At 39.8% G+C, this 14,272-nt stretch overlaps 1 pseudogene; it reads left to right on the top strand.

Moving 5' to 3' along the window:
* The first annotated feature begins 809 nt into the window (after positions 1-809).
* LOC100457802 (actin, cytoplasmic 1-like) lies at positions 810-1,925 on the top strand (annotated as a pseudogene).
* Positions 1,926-14,272: the final 12,347 nt, after the last annotated feature.

Here is a 14,272-nt window from a genome sequence, read left to right as displayed (position 1 = left end):
AGCTATAGTAATCAAAACAGCATGGTACTGACATAAAGACAGACACATAGACCAATGGAACAGAAAAGAGAACCCAGAAATAAATCCACACGTTTATAGCAAACTGATTTTTAATGAAGGTGCCAAGAACGTACAATAGGGAAAGGACAGTCTCTTCAACAAATAGTGTTGGGAAAACTGAATAGACACATGCAGAAAAATGAAATTAGACCTTTATCTCTCACCATATAAAAACCACTCACAAAAAAGCTTAGCGACTTAAATGTTAGACCCCAAACTATGAAACTTCTAGAAGCAAAAACAGGAGGAAAGCTTTAAGACATTTGCCTGGGCAATGAATTTTCTTTTTTTTTTTTCTCTTTTTTTTTTAACATGACCTCAAAGCACAGGTAACAAAAGCAAAAATAGACAAATGGGATTACATCAAATGGAAAAGTTTCTGCACAGCAAAGGAAATAATTGACAGACTGAAGTGTAAACTAAAATTAAAGTTCCAAGCCTCCCAACTGAGTAAGTGGATCTCCCTCTCAGCCAAGAGGATCCCAAAGAAACCTCAAAAACTAGTTCAAGCCATGACAGGAAGGAGACTGGGGTCAGACATGCCTCATTATACCCTCTCCCTTTTGGAGTTTAGACACAACTCAGCATTACCATTAAAATAGAGATCCTAAGAGTGACAGAACAGATTCTTTGTAGCAATAGGATACCAACTCCAGACTGTGGAGACTGCAGAGACTGCATCTTCCTGGCAGGCACAGAGCTTCACCCTCCCCACTCCACCCCCAGTCCACACCCACTGCCAGATCACCATGAATGATGATATCACTGCTCTCATCTTCAACAAAGGCTCTGGCATGTGCAAGGCTGTCTTCATGGGCGATGGTGCCCCCCAGCTGTCTTCCCCTCCATCATGTGGTGCCCATGGCACCAGGGCTTGATGCTGGGCATGGGTCAGAAGGACTCCTACATGAGCGATGAGGCCCAGAGCAAGACAGTCATCCTGACCCCACCCTGAAATACCCCATGGAGCACGGCATTGTCACCAAATGGGACGACATGGAGATCTGGCACCACAACTTTTACAACAAGCTATGTGCAGCTCCCGAGGAGCACCCCATGCTGCTGACCGAGGCCCCCGAGCTCCAAGGCCAACCATGAGAAGATGACCCAGATCATGTTTGAGACTTTCAATGCCCCAGCCATGTACTTGACCATCCAGGCTGGTACGCCTCTGGCAGTACCACTGGCATCGTGATGGACTCTAGCGATGGGATCACCTACACTATGCCCATCTATGAGGGGTACACCCTTCCCCATGCCATCCTGCCTCTGGACCTGGCTGGCCAGGACCTGACCGACTACCTCATGAAGATCCTCAAGGAGGGCGGCTACAGCTTCACCACTACTGCTGAGCGGGAAATCATGCTTGACATCAAGGAGAAGCTGTGCTACATCACCCTGGACTTCGAGCAAGAGATGGCCACTGCAGCCTCTAGCTCCTCCCTGGAGAAGAGCTAGGAGCTGCTCAATGGCCAGGTCATCACCATCAGCAACCAATGGTTCCGCTGCCCCAGTACCTCTTCCAGCCTTCCTTCCTGGGCATGGAATCCTATGGCATCCACGAAACTACCTTCACCTCCATCATGAAGTGTGATGTGGACATCCGCAAAGACCTGTATGCCAATACAGTGCTGTCTGGCGGCACTACCATGTACCCTGGCATTGCCGACAGGATGGAGAAGGAGATCACCGTCCTGACTTCCAGCACAATAAAGATCAAGATCATTGCTCCTCCTGTGCATAAATACTCCGTGTGTTTCAATGGCTCCATCCTGGCCTCCCTGTCCACCTTCCAGCAGATGTGGATCAGCAAGCACAAATACCAAGAGGCCGGCCTGTTCATCACCCACAGCAAGTGCTTCTAGGCGGACTGTTACTTAGTTGCATTACACCCATTCTTGACAAAAACCCAACTTACCAGAAAACAAGATGAGATTGGCGTGGCCTTACTATTATTATTATTATTTGTTGTTGTTGTTTAGCTTGACTCAGGATTTGAAAACTGGAAAGATGGAGGCGACAGCAGTCAGTTGGAGCGAGCATCCCTCAAAGTTCTACAATGTGGCTGAGGACTTTGATTGTACATTGTTCTTTTTGTAAATAGTCATTCCAAATATCATGAGATGCATTGTTACAGGAAGTCCCTTGCCCTCCCAAAAGCCACCCCACTTCTCTCTAAGGAGAATGCTCCTGTCCTCTCCACACAGGGGAGGTGATAGCATTGCTTTCATATAAATTATGTAATGCAAAAAATTTTTAATCTTCGCCTTAATACTTTTTAAATTTTGTTTTATTTTGAATGATCAGCCATTGTGACCCCCCTTTTTTGCCCCTCAACTTGACATGTATGAAAGTTTTTGGTCTTGCTGGGAGTGGGTGGAGGTGTGGAGGCAGCCAGTGCTTACCTGTACACTGACTTGAGACTAGTTGAATAAAAGAGCACACCTTAAAAAAAAAAAAAAGATACTAACTCCAACCTTACTCTGGTATAACATCACATGACAGATAACAGGCCCTAAAGGAAATCAAAGTATTCTATCCTAAAATATGTTTCTTTGACATATTTTGAAATGGCCCTGCAAAACCATCTCTTGTAGGGGAAATCTACATTCTGTAGAGAATGCCCTTCCCTTTCCAGGTCTTTTCCTGTTCCAGGAGAGAATTAACTAAGAGTCTGACACCTTTTAAGGTCCAATAAGAAACATTCACCACCTATTCTCTCTGTAGCCTGCTACCTGGAGCCTTCATCTATATCACAAGAATCTTGGATTCCACAACCACTTCCTTACCTTAAGTCAAGTTGACTTTTAACTCTTCAGGCAGGGATTAACTCAACCAATTTGCTAATCAGGAAAACCTTTGAATGTACCTACGACCTAGAAGATCTCCTGCTTTGAGATGTCCCACCTTTGTGGACAGAACCAATGTATACCTTACCTATATTGATTTATGTCTTTGCCTATGACTTCTGTCTCCCCAAAATGTATAAAATCACCTTATAACCCTACCATCTTGGGCACATATTCTCAGGACCCGACCTGAAGCTGTGTCATGGGCCATGATCCTTAATCTCAGGAAAATAAACCTCTAAATTGATTGAGACCTGTCTCAGATACTTTTTGGTTTACAGAAGATACAACCTAAAGAACGGGGAAAATATTTGCAAACCATACATCTTATAAGGGGTTAATAACCAAAATTGTAGGGAACTCTAACAAATCAATAGCGAAAATACAAGAAATCTGATTTTTAAAATGAGCAAAAGACCTAATGTATTAGTCCATTCTCATGCTGCCATGAAGAAATACCCAAGACTGGGTAATTTATAAAGAAAAGAGGTTTAATTGACTCAAGTTATGCATGACTGGAAAGGCCTCAGGAAGCTTACCATCATGGCAGAAGGCAAAGGGGAAGAAAGGCACCTTCTTCATAGGGCAGCAGGAAGGAGATGTGCTGAGCAAAGGGGAAAAAGCCCCTTATAAAATCATCAGATCTCGTGAGAACTCACTATCACGAGAACAGCATGGGGGTAATCGCCCCCATGATTCAATTACCTCCCACCAGGTCCCTCCCACAACACATGGGGATTATGGGAACTACAAGATGAGATTTGGGTGGGGACACAGCCAAACCATATCACTTAAATAGGCATTTTTCAAGACATACAAATGACCAACAGGTATATGAAAAAATGCTCAACATCACTAATCATCAGGGAAATGAAAATCAAATCCACAATGAGATAAGTTCACACCTGTTAGAGTAGCTATTGTCAAAAAGACAACTTTCAGAAAGGATGTGGAGAAAAAGAAATGCTTGCATGCTCTTGGTGGGAATATAAATTAGTACAACCATTTTGGAAAACATTATGGGGGTTTCTGAAGAAATTAAAAATACAACTACCATAGGGTCCAGCAATCCCACTACTGGGTGTATATCCAAAGGAAATAAAATCAGTATGTTGTAGAGATATCTGTGCCCCCATGTTGATCGCAGTGTTGTTTACAATAGCCATGATGTTAAGTCAACCTAAGAGTCCATCAGTGGATGAATGAATAAAGAAAATGTGGTACATATACACAGTGGAATACTGTTCAGTTACAAAAAAGAAGGAAATTCTGTTGTTTGCAGCAAAATGGATGATCCTGGAAGACATTATGATAAGTGAAATAAGCCAGGCATAGCAAGACAAATACCACATATTCTCACTCATATGTGGAATCTAAAAAAGTTGATCTCATAGAATTAAAAAGAAGAATGGCAGCTACCAGAAGCTAGGGTGGTTGCGGGGAGGAGAGTTCGGGAGATGTTGGTGAAAGTATACATAATTACTATTAGCTAGGAGGAATAAGTTCAAGAGATCTGTTGTATAGTATGGTGACTATCATTAATAATGATATATTATATTTTTGAAAAATGCTAAGAGAGTAGATGTTAAGTGTTCTTACCACAAAATGACAACTATGTGAGGTAATGCATTCATTAATTAGCTAGATTAGAGTTAACCATTCTACAATGTATATATACTTTGAAACATTATGTTCTACATGATAAATACATACAATTTTATATGTCAATTTAAAAATAAATACATTTGAAAAACGAAACAACAACAAAAATAAAGTGGTATTCTATATTCTCCTTAGCTTTGGCAAGAAAAATGTCAAAGATATAAATAAATGGTTGAATAAATACGTGGAGAAAATATAAACCCAAACCTTCTTTTATAATGCTAATGTTTCTTCAAGGAATGGAAAGTAATTTTAATATTACCTTAAATAAGCCACGGTTAATAAAATTATGGACATTCATTGTATGTCGGGCAGTATGATTTGACAGATATCATCTCAATTATCACAAGGGCACCTTAAAGTAGGCTTTATTTTCAGATGAGGAAACTGGAGCTTAGAGAGAGCATTTATACTACCCAAGGTCTTGCAGCTTCTAAGTGGTGGAGCTGGAATTGGAACTCAAGTAGTGAGACTTTAGAACTTACTTTCCAAGATGAATATGTTATACTGCTTCCCTGTATGCTAAAATAGGAGCACAGTCTTGGTCACAAAATGTTGTTTTTGAAGTGCATGGTAGCATAAATTATTTTTGGACCATCTTTTCCTTCTTACACTCATTGCCCTTGTGAATACATTTCTGAAATATTTATTTGATTCATGCCTTCCTACTGCATTTTAAGCTCAGTGACGTTGGGCTCTGTCTTTTTGTCCACCTCTGCGTTCCAAATTCCAGCACAGTTAGTTACTGTACAGAGTGAGCATTAAGGAGCTTTTGTTGATTGTATAAATGATCTGTTCCTCTACTTCTCTTTGTTAATGAGGAAAAGACAAGTTGCTGAGGAATGTAAGACAATTTTAATTATCTGGTTTCTATAACTATGGTACCCTGTCCTGACAGCTCTTAACACTTGTAATATCTAATTATTCAGGAGGCAACATTTGTTAGCTGCCTTATTTTAAGCAGAATATCAACTCTTAGATGGGAATTATATTTTCATATTCATAGGGTTCAGAAATGTACCTTTTGAAGTTTTCATGGGGGTGGTATTTTAAATGTACTTTAAAAAAGCTGCACTCAAAGGAACTAATTTGATTTTTTTTTTTTTGGCTGACAAGATTTTCCTAGGTATGGCTGAGATGCTAACAAATGTACCTTTCCAGTAGTAATGTATGCATATCATAGAGTGCTCTACTTGAAGATGACTCTGTATCTTCCCTTGGAACCTTAGGAAGGAGCGCTACGTTTGATCTTTCTACACTCTGCAGCTGTGGAACCTATAACATGTTTTGCTGCCATTCATTCATAGTATGCAAGATGAGTTTTATATAGTACCTAGGAAAGTGCCTGGTACATAGTAAGCACTCAATAAACACTGGTTGGCTGACTGATTGAATGAATAAATGCATGAATCTATGGTTTGAATCAACTTGATATGATTTAAAGAAACAGAAATGCTTCCTCTCTGCCTGCAAATGACAAGACTCCCATATGCATCCATTTTGGGGGGTTAAAGCTTTAGAAGGCAGTTAGAATGCAACTATAACAAATGAGTTTCTTTTTATTTTTATTTTTTGAGACAGGAGTCTGGCTCTGTCGCCCAGGCTGGAGTGCAGTGGCATGATCTCGGCTCACTGCAAGCTCCGCCTCCCAGGTTCACGCCATTCTCCTGCCTCAGCCTCCCGAGTAGCTGGAGCCACCACGCCCAGCTAATTTTATGTATTTTTAGTAGAGATGGGGTTTCACCGTGTTAGCCAGGATGGTCTCGATCTCCTGACCTCGTGATCCGCCCGCCTTGGCCTCCCAAAGTGCCGGGATTACAGGCGTGAGCCACCGCTCCCAGCCACCAAATGAGTTTCTAACCCACTACCTTGAATTAGTATTCCAGACTTAGAGCTTTCCAAGCTCTAGATGAAACGAAAGATTTAAGAAGATGAAATATAGGACCAGGCCCATTCGATAAGAAGTAGGGGACGTGGGATGTGCAAAGAGATATGTCCAGGATAAGAAATCAGATGGACAGGATGAGGGGCCTGTAGAGGCACCAAAAGCCACATTTTTGGCTCCCCATTTACTATCTGAGTCCACTCGGATTGCTATGTGCAGTGAACAGAGCAGGGCTGCAGCCCAAAGAGACAAGTGGCTGTCCGTGACTTTAGAGTATTTTTTATTTGGACTGTTATGTGTATGTCTCTGGTAAATGTGGTATGAAACGCTTGACAGTTCCAGCTCTCCCAGCCCTAGCAGAGTGAGCTAAACATTTGCTGTGTCAGCCAACCTCCAAGGAGGACTGTAATGATCCCTGCCTCTTGACATTCAAGTCCTTGTGTAGACCCTTCCTATACTGAATAGGACGTTGCAGATGTGTGACCTCTGAGGTTAGATCATAAAAGACAGCCTAGCTACCACCTTGGGCTCTTCGACAGTTTGCTCTGGAGGAAGCTAGTAACCTTGTCATGGGAACACATACACAGCCCTCTAGAGAGGACCATGTGGAGAGAGGAACTAAGGCCTCCTACCAACAGTCAGCACCAACCTCCTAGGCGTGTGAGTGAGCCAGCTTGGAAGCAGATGCTCCAGCCCTAGTTGAGCCTTTATTTGACTGCAGCCCTGGCTGGTATCTTGAGTACAACCTCATGAGAAACCAGAACTAGAACCATTGAGCCAAGCTGTCCCCAGATTCTTGACACCTGTAAACTGTGGAAGATATTAAATGTTTATTGTTGTTTTAAGCCACTAAGTCTGCAGTGATCCTTTTTTACACAGCATTAGAGACTAATTCATTTTCTTTGTCTTGAAGTCTGTGATCATAATTGCTATTATGCCAGTTTGTTAAGCAGGTATCAGGTATTCTAGACCTCTTTAAAGGTGGTGATTTTTTTCTTCTTTTTTCTAGTTTCACGTAAGAACTCAAGAATGTGAGAATATAGAGCAAAAACTAGAGTCAGGCAGACATACACTTGAATCTTGGTTTGGCCACCTGTGTGACTTTGAACAAGTTACTTAACTCATAAATTTATTATGAGCATTAAAAGAACAAATGCATTTCAAGTGCTTAAGATAGTGTATGACTTATAGTAAGAACTCAAGAAATGCTATTATAGTTATTACCTTTATATAAAAAGATGCCTCTAAGGGCCTTGCCTTATGGGCAGCAACCACTAGCCAATACTCTAAAGTAACTGAAGTGTGTTCTGTGCCTAAATAGAGAATTTGATTTCTATTAGAATTATTAACTAAATTTATTAAGATATAATTTATATGCCATAAAATTTATCCACTTTAAGTACACAATTCAGTGATTTTTAGTAAATGTACTGAGTTGTGCAATTATTCCCATCACCCAGTTTTAGAATATTTTCACTGCCCTGAAAGGAAATCTTGTGCCCATTTCTAGTCACTTCCCACTCTTTTCCAGTCCCAGGCAACCACTAATCTACTTCCTGTCTCTGTAGATTTGCTTTTTTTTTTTTTTTTTTGGACATTCCATATAAAAAGAATCATACAATATGTGGTCTTTTGTGTCTGGCTTCTTACACATAGTATGTTTCTGAGATTCTTCCATGTTGTGGCATGTATCATTATTTCTTTTTATTGCCAAAAATATTCTATTGTTTGGCTATACTACATTTTGTTTATCCATTCATTCATCTGTGGACACTTGGTTTGCTTCCGTGTTTTGGCTTTTATGGATGCTTCTGCTATGAATATTGGTGTACGAGTTTTTTGTGTGGACAAATGTTTTCATTTAGCTTGGATAGATACCAAGGAGTGGAATTGATAGGTAGTATGGGAGAAGTATATTTAACTTTTAAAGAAACTGCCAAACCATTTTCCAAAGTGGCTACACCACTTTGGAAATGAGAGTTCTTGTTTATCCACATCCTTGCCAACATTTCTTATTGTTTATTTTTTGATTTGTCTTGATTGCTATAGCTTTATAGTAAGTTTTTAAAATTGCAAAGTGAAAGTCCACGACATTTCTATTAAAAAATCATTTTAGCTCTTCTGTGTCTTTTGGTTTTTCATAAAAATTTTAGGATCAGCTCATGAATTTTCGTGAGAGAAATGAGAGAAAGAGAAAGCCTGCAGGAATTTTGATGGGGACTGCTCTGAATCTACTGATTAATTTGGAATAATTGTCTTTTTAAGAATAAGAAGTTTTCCAATTCATGAACATGGACCTTCTCCATTTATTTAAATTTTCTTTAATTTCCCTCAGCAATGTTTTGTAATTTTCATTGCATATGTCTTGCAATTCTCTTGTTAAATGTGTTCCTAAATTTTTATTCTTTTTGGTAATCTTTTGGATGGAATTATCTTCTTAATTTCACTTTTGGATTGTTCATTCTTTATATATACATCTATAAATACAATTGATTTTCATATATTGGTATCGTCTTTTGCAACTTTGCCGAACTTGTTTATCAGTTCTAATAAGTGTTTCAGGAACTCCTTAGGATTTTCTATAAACAGGATTAGATCATTTGTGAAGTTTTACTTCTTCCATTCTAGCTGAATGCTTTCTACTTCTTTTTAATTACATGATTAATTATGTACTGGCCAGATCTCCAGTGCAATGTGAAGTAGAATTGGTGAGATGGACATCCTTTCCCTGTTTCTGATTTTGGGGGAAAAGCATTCAGTCTTTCACCATGAAATAGGATGATGATGGTAACTGCAGGTTTTTCATAGATGCCCTTTCTCAGATTGAGGAAGTTCCCTTCTACTACAACTTTGTTGAGCGTTTTTATCATAAAAGGGTATTGAATTTTGTGAAATGCCTGTTCTGTATCTATTATGATAACTGAATTTTGGCTTTAAACTAACTTTGCATTCCTGGGATAAATCTCAGTTGGTCTTGCACAAAGCAAGAATATGTATGTGTGTATTATGTTGTTTGGTGGAGTGTTATATAGATGTTAGTTAGGTCAAGTTGTTTGATATATGTATAGAAATACATATAAGGCACAGAAGTCTTATATATCCTGGCTGATTGTCTGTCTAATCATTCTATCAATTATTGAGAGCCCAATATTGAAGTCTAAAACTTTATTGTTGAGTTGTATATCTCTCCATTTTTGATTGATGTATGCTGTAGGCATGATAATGGCTCCCCAAATATGTCTGAGTCATAATTCCTAGAATCGATGACTATGTTATATCACATGGCAAAAGATAATTATGGTGGGAGGTGAAACTAAAATGTCTAATCAGCTGACCTTAACAATACCGGAAGTAGCTCTTAGTCTAAAATGACTCATCATTCTTTCCTGCCCACAAAAGCACACAACCAACACCAAATTAGAAAATCATGTTCTGTCTTTACAGAGTAAGGGAACAGGATCCAGCATCCCATTCATTATATCAAGAAGCAAAAGATTTGGGTTCTTCTTCAGCCTTTTGTGTGACATTGAGCAAACTACTCAATTTTACTGAGCCGCAATTTTGTATCTTCAAAATATTTTTTACTTATTGCAGGATAATATATATTAAATGCTTGAGCTCCTCAAGTAGATGTTAAGAAATAGGGATAGACATGGAATACTATGCAGCCATAAAAAATGATGAGTTCATGTCCTTTGTAGGCACATGGATGAAATTGGAAATCATCATTCTCAGTTAACTATCGCAAGAACAAAAAACCAAACACCGCATATTCTCACTCATAGGTGGGAACTGAACAATGAGAACACATGGACACAGGAAGGGGAACATCACACTCTGGGGACTGTTGTGGGGTGGGGGAAGGGGGGAGGTATAGCTTTAGGAGATATACCTAATGCTAGATGATGAGTTAGTGGGTGCAGCACACCAGCATGGCACATGTATACATATGTAACTAACCTGCACATTGCGCACATGTACCCTAAAACCTAAAGTATAATAATAAATAAATAAATAAATAAATAAATAAAAGAAAAATGCCAGTCAGGGTCTTCCCCTGACTAGAATTTTGTTAGCTGAAACATTAAAAAAAAAAAAAAAAAAAAAAAAGAAATAGGGATAGAATAATCCAAACCTCATTTTATGCAATAAGAGAGGTGGTATGTTTGAAAACATTCACTGCATGGGCACTGGGAGGCAGCAACTCTTTTTCACAAAAATGCCAAGGGTTAAATATGGGAAAAATCTTGAGATTACTTTCCATCTCACGACAAATGACATTTACAACCAATTCTGGTTGTCTTTTACATTCTGTACATTTAGTTCTGAGAGAGAACTGCTTCACGCAGGCTTCTGAAAACCTTTTTGCTGCCATGGTGAAGCTGAAACTCCTCCCCCTACCTCCATCTCTTCACCATTTGACTTGGAAAATTTAACATGATAATATCTCAGCATTGTTCCTGTGACTTTAATACTGTGAGCCCTTCAGAGAATCCAATGACCACTTCCTTTTCTGAAATCTGTGTGCTCTTAATTTGGTCTTGCCACTGTCTCCTGCTCTCCAGCGCTTTCCCCTCCTCACTCTACCCCTGCTAACACACACCTACTCACACAATTTACACCCACACAATGACTCCAACATAAAGTGTGGGCTTGTGAAGTGGCAGACTTTTTGAAAACCACAAATGCAGATATCAACGCAATCTCCAATTACATAAATTGCAGGGCTCAGTGCAAAATAAAAATGCAGGACTCCTTGTTCAAAACGCAGTAAAAAAGTACATTAGCGGTAATAAAATATGAAGCTTTATCTTTTCTTCCGTGATCTGTTTTTCACAACTAGTCATTATGTCTTTTATTTGCTAATGTGGTTCTAAGTAAAGTTAAAAATTTGAATTATTAGCATGACTTGGGTCATTTATTTTTATGTTACCCAGTGCTACTTTTAAATCAAAATATAAGAGCATTTAACCCATATGCAGAATCACCAAAATTATGCAATTAGTATTTTGTAGGTCACACGGATATGTATTTCATTCTTACCAGAACAGTGGAAAACACTACACAAAACAAAGCCAAATGCTTTTATTTCACATCTTGATATGCACACATGCTACCAACACTCTCTACCTTTGGCTTACTGATGAATAAGGTAAAACCGAAAGGAAAAGGAACTATGAGTTGGCCTATTTTCTGTTTCCTTTTATACCATCATTTTCAGAGAAAGTGGTTGGCTAATAAAGGAAAGCAACAAGGGTAAGATAGGATATAATGGGGTCTCTTGTTTGTCTGTGTCTCTTAGAATATCATTACTTTCTAATTTTTTTTTTTTTTTTGAGATGGAGTCTCACTCTGTTTCCCAGGCTGGAGTGCAGTGGCGCGATCTCGGCTCACTGCAACCTCCACCTCTCAGGTTCAAGCGATTCTCATGCCTCAGCCTCCCGAGTAGCTGGGATTACAGACGTGCGCCACCACACCCAGCTAATTTTTTCATTTTTAGTACAGCCTGAGTTTTGCCATGTTGGCCGGGCTCTCTCAAACTCCCCACCTCAGGCGATCTACCCACCTCAGCCTCCCAAAGTGCTGGGATTACAGGCATGAGCCACAGCACCTGGCCAGAACACCATTACCTTCTCAGCAAGTTTTGGTGCAGGCCAGGTTCAATGGCTCACGCCTATAATCCCGGGACTTTGGGAGGCTGAGGCAGGAGGATCACTTGAGATCAGGAGTTTGAGACCAGCCTGGCCAACATGATGAAATCTGGTCTCTACTAAAAATACAAAAATTAGCCAGGCATGGTGGTGGGCACCTGTAATCCTAGCTGCCCTGGAGGCCGAGGCAGGAGAATCGCTTGAGCCCAGGAGGCGGAGGTTGCAGTGAGCCGAGATCACATCACTGCACTCCAGCCTGGGCCACAGAGCAAGACTCTGTCTCAAAGAAAAAAAAAATTCTGGTTCAAATGGTAACATGGTTTTTTGTGCTGTTAGTGCCCTTACTTACTCAGTTGTAGAAGTAACACCCTTAAGTTGATTCACTTTTAGTGTCAGCGAACTCTTGGTGCATCATGGTTCCACCGGAGTTCTGTGCTCATGAGGTATTAAAATGTCCTATATGAATAAGGCAACAAGAACTAGTGGACATACATGCTGCTCATATCTTGTCTGTTTATGCTCATGCTCCATTGTTCCATCAGACTTCACGTACAAGATACAAGTTTGAAGATTAAATTACTAAGAACTTTGAGACAGCAACAGCAAGGCATTAAACCAAGCACAAGACCTCTTAGAGTATGAGGCCCTGTGTGACTGCACAGGTGGCACACTCGTGAAGTTGGCCCTGAGGCCATCTTTTCCTTTAACTTCCTCCCCTTTAGCAGGCATGTCACCTTTGCTACTTCCTCTCTGAATCATTTTCAAAGTAGTTTATAAATTATAAATATGCATCGGTGTTCATCACTGTCATCTGGCATGCCGAGGGACACATGCTCAAGCAGGATTGCTCATTCTCCTCATTTGCCCCCACAAACTGCACTGAAGCTGGATGTTTTAGGAGAATTTCTGGAAAAGAATACCCCAGCCCTGCCGGGTGCGGTGGCTCACGCCTGTAATCCCAGCACTTTGGGAGGCCGAGGCAGGCGGATCACGAGGTCAGGAGATTGAGACCATCCTGGCTAACACGGTGAAACCCCGTCTCTACTAAAAATACATAAAATTAGCTGGGCGTGGTGGCAGGTGCCTGTAGTCCCAGCTACTCGGGAGGCTGAGGCAGGAGAATAGCTTGAACCCTGGAGGCGGAGGTTGCAGTGAGCGAGATTGTGCCACTGCACTCCAGCCTGGGCAACAGAGTGAGACTCTGTCTCAAAAAAAAAAGAAAAAGAAAAATACTGTAATAGACATTCATGTACAAGTTTTTGTGTGGACATGTTTTCAGTTCTTTTGGGGAAATAAGTAGGTGTGGAATAGCTGGGTCATGTGATAACTCTATGATTCACTTTTGAGGAACTGCCAGACTGTTTTTCGCTGTGGCTGCACCATTTTATATTTCCACCAGCAACGTATGAGGGTTCTAATTTTTCCCCATCCTTGTCAACACTTGTTCTTATCTGTCCTTTTGATTATAGCCATCCTAGTGGGTATGAGGTGATATCTCATCATGGTTTTGATTTTTAGTCTAATGACTAATGATATGTGTTTATTGGCCTATATGTCTTTGGAGAAATGTCTACTCAAACTTTTGCCCAATTTGTAATTGGGTCATTTGTCTTTTTATTTTTATATTGTATTTTATGTTGTAACCTCTTTTGTTAAATTTATTCCTGTTTATTCTTTTTTTTTTTTCTGGGTCCTCTTCTCAGCAGAGACATTTTTATTCTTTTTGTTGCTATTCTAAATATGATTGTTCCCTTAATTTCGTTGTCAAATTATACATTGTGAGTATATTGAAGTACAAATGATTTTGTATACTGGTCTTGCATCTTGCTGAACTTATTTATTAGTTCTAATAATTTTGGTGTTAATTCCTTATGATCTTCTCTATATAAGACCTTGTCATCTGTGAATATAGATAGTTTTACTTCTTCCTTTCTGATCTGTATGTCTTTTATTTGTTTTTCTCGTCTAATTGACAGGGCTATAACCCCCATTACAATATTGAATAAAAGTGGTGAGAATGGACATCCTTGCCTTTTTCCTGATTTTACAGGGAAAGAATTTAGTCTTCAATCATTAAGTATGATACTCAGCATGAAATTTTGTAGATGCCCTTTCTCAGTGTTATATATAAAGTTTCAGTGCCACAAAGGAAATAGCACTGGAAT

This window comes from Pongo abelii, chromosome X (assembly GCF_028885655.2).
Source record: "Pongo abelii isolate AG06213 chromosome X, NHGRI_mPonAbe1-v2.0_pri, whole genome shotgun sequence".
NCBI lineage: Eukaryota > Metazoa > Chordata > Mammalia > Primates > Hominidae > Pongo > Pongo abelii.
Note: the sequence above shows the minus strand (reverse complement) of the source record. Positions and strands in the feature narration are given on the sequence as shown.